Raw genomic sequence first — 3,539 nt, 5'->3', positions numbered from 1 at the left:
GTACTAATCTTTCATGCATTTACTCAGCAGATATGAGTATTCAAAAATATTTTAAGAGAATACGGAGTGAGGATGAGAAAGAGAGACTCACAGCATCGCACGTTACACCAACGTTAGGATTTAGTGTGAAATGCAAATAAATAAATGCATATTCCTCAATAATTACATGTGTCAGTTAATTTGACGTGACATTACAATTGCAGTCAACAGTGAGACGAAATGCAGAGACCAAAGCAGCAGCAGGTCCTAGTGTGGTAGAGACAGGTGCAGGTGACCAAGCAACACAGTTCCAGGCATTCCCATTCACCAAGAGAGACATTGTATGAGTGAGCAAGGAGAACTCGACCACAACCCTAACCCTCCACAGTTCAAGACATGGCTGTAGCTCACCCAGCATGGTACGAATGGCATTTGCAATGCCATATTTGTAAAAAAAAAAAAAAAAAAAAAAAAAAAACGTATTTCGTAAGAATTTAACATTTCTTTAGGAATGTTTTGCCGAGTGTGCAGGGAACACAAGCCTCCAGTAAAAGCAGGCCCCTTAAAACAGGCTTTCATAGAAGTTGTGACTCCTGTATTCTGCAAGGATTATGTGGAGCGCCACATGTCATCAGAGTATCAACGTAACAAAGAATCAGGCCTCACTTGTACCAGGTTTATAGTTTTTTTTAATGTATAGCTAATTTCTGCAACATATTAACCATCTTTTGCACATATAATGAATTATTTCTTTGCCCTTGGGCTAGGCTACTCAGTGATGCAGGCTTTTGAGCCACCCGTTATTGAGCTTGAGGCCATCATAGGGGGATTCAAATGCCTTTACTGGCTAGTAAAGAATGAGATTGCTCACCACACCAACTACCCTAAGCTGTTAAGTATAGCTCAGCTTTTGGGTTGTGATTACTTTGACAAGCTGAAGGTAAACCTATTACAAATTGATGCTTGTGAAACTAAGAACTCTAACCACAGGCCTAGCAAAATGTTAAATTACCTCCTTTTCTCTGGTGGATCAAATAAATAATTACCAATCACACCGAATAGTGGATGAGATCCTTGCACGGATAGTAGAGCTGCCTCTTGTGGAAGAGATAAGGTCATCTCAAGCAATCAACCTTGAGGTTGATGAAATGACAGATGTGTCTGTAAGCCGCCAGCTGGATTTACATGTTTGGTGGGGTATTTTTTGAAGAAATGCTGTGCAGTTAAATAAAGAATTCCGGCCTAGTTGATGCTTATTAATATGTGAGAAAACCTATTATTTTTATTTTAGATCTGGATAAAGACAGGTATGTTTTTAACCATTTCCTTGACTTGGTAACACTAGAAGATGGGGAAGCTGACAGCATTGTTGCCATCAAGACAAGAGTGTACTACAGAAGAAGGGGCTCCCGGTAGACAGGCTGTATGGACTCGGGACAGACAATGCTGCGGTGATGAAGGGTATGGAGTTTGTTAAATCTGGTAGACTGTGTGAAATTTGTATTGTCAGCTGTTATTTAACACTTGTCAAGTCAGTTTTTTTGTATAGGTCTTAATTACAGTTACAGTGTCAAAGGTCTTTATAGGTCCACATTTAACAAAGAAAACAAAATGACAACCCCCATACTAAATTTATATCTTAAACATAGGCTGTGTGAATGGAGAGGCAAAGCAGCTCACAGTCAGTTTTCCAAAGTTGGTTTCTGTAGCGTGTGCTGTTCACAGACTAGCACTGGCATGCAAAGATACCTCAAATGCTGTCAGATATATGGCTACCTTCAGGGGCCATCTACAGGAACTGCACCTGATCTATACGAACAGCACAAATAGATAGCTACACTGAGATCCGCTGCCACCAATCTTGGTCTGAGCGACTTGAAAGTTAAGGTGTGTTCTCACCAATTTTCACAATACTATTGGTGGTGTCATATTATTTATTTTATACTTACCAGTGTTTCTACTTGTTGGTAGGAAGTGACAGATACAAGCTGGTTATCTAAGCATCTAGCCATACAAAATGTCAAGAGGAGCCTTCCAGCTATGCTGGCTGCTCTTGCAGAGTAGGCGAACACAAGGAAGTACCCAGTGGCCAAAGGCCTATACACCTTCTGTGCCACATACTACTTTGTGGCAGCCCACTACCTCCAAGCAGATGTGTTGCCCCACATATCAATGCTGTCAAAGGTTTCTCCACATAAAGGAGTAGGTAGAATACAAAAGGATGCATTTAATAAAGAATGATGCTCCCAGATATTTGCATTATGTGATCTATAATATTGTTGTCCTTTTGCACATTTAGGTTCCAGTCCTACTTGCTAATCTGAGGAGCATTCTGGAGGCAGGTGAGACCCCACTCCCCAGATCATTCCTTGCTCAGCTTCATCAAAACCTGGATGACCCAGAAAGACTTTGGGTCTACAGCATTGCCAGTGAGAGATGGGCAGAGGATATGGAAACCAGGAGTGCCCCCAGGAAGAGCTGTGGGCCGTATTCATCAGAGATGTAAATACATCCCATCTTAATTTAACATTTTAAGATTCCTTGAACTTTTTTCCTTGAACTAAAAAATGCATAATGTATCATTTCAGGCCCTCAAACTTTACATCTTCACCTGGAGACTAATCTTGAGCTAGGCTTGCCTAGTCTTGTTTTACTCTTGCCATGTGGGTAGATGGAGGGGAGGGTTGGGGGGTTGGATCTGTTAAGTATGTTATGTGAAGTTAACAGAATTATTCAATAAATCAAAATAGTGTGTTTAAAGGTCACACATATTTGTTGTTTGTCACATGTAGTAGACCATATTTGTGCCAGCAGGTAAGACCGGCCCTTTTCGCCGACTACCACCACAATTATATTCAGACCTGTGGGAAACACCGCTACAGCCTTTCAAAACAAGTATCTACCTTACTGGCTGGTACATCAACTTCCTGTCCAGGTGAACTCAAAACATCTATCCAAGCTGAACTTGACAACAGACCAAACAGATATAATCCCGAACTTTGTACAGACACAGTCGTAATGCTCTTCAAGAGGACGAGTTTTTTTGTTCTCACAACAAGCTCATAATGTTTACACAATGCGATGGCATTCCCTCAGTCATCTGAGGATATTAATAAGCTCCCCTTTTGCAAGTTATTGCTTTATTTCATCCTTTACTGAACGCTAACTCAGAAGGCTAATGCAGTACATGGCACAAGTTACAATTGGAAATGAGGCAACCTGAAACGGATCCAAAGCTTTACACAAAACAACTCCCAAAACACAGTTCAACACACAATCTGTTGTCAGGACAATTCAGGTTCAGGTCAAGGTGCTGAAATCCATGATGAGGTCACATTTCTATTTTGAAACCTTGAAATATGTTGAAGGCCAAGCACCTGTTGAATTTCACTAACATGAGGCTGCAAAGCAGTTTAAAAAAAAAAAAAAAAAAAAAAAATGTGACCTGACTTTTATCACTGGAATCCAAAGTGTTTCCCACCTTTTATGGGTGAAACTGGCTCCATCTGAACCCTTTGAGACTTCCAGACAAATTTAAGTTGCAAATTGCAAAGACACAA

General features: G+C 40.6%; 1 pseudogene; it reads left to right on the top strand.

Annotated features, from left to right (window-relative positions):
* Positions 1 to 375: 375 nt before the first annotated feature.
* LOC147818410 (uncharacterized) lies at positions 376 to 2,485 on the top strand (annotated as a pseudogene).
* Positions 2,486 to 3,539: the final 1,054 nt, after the last annotated feature.

Source organism: Seriola lalandi, unplaced genomic scaffold, assembly GCF_002814215.2.
Source record: "Seriola lalandi dorsalis isolate HSWRI2012SDOR001 ecotype SW California unplaced genomic scaffold, Sedor1 jcf7180002054585, whole genome shotgun sequence".
Lineage (NCBI taxonomy): Eukaryota > Metazoa > Chordata > Actinopteri > Carangiformes > Carangidae > Seriola > Seriola lalandi.
This window is presented reverse-complemented; position numbering and strand designations above follow the sequence as displayed.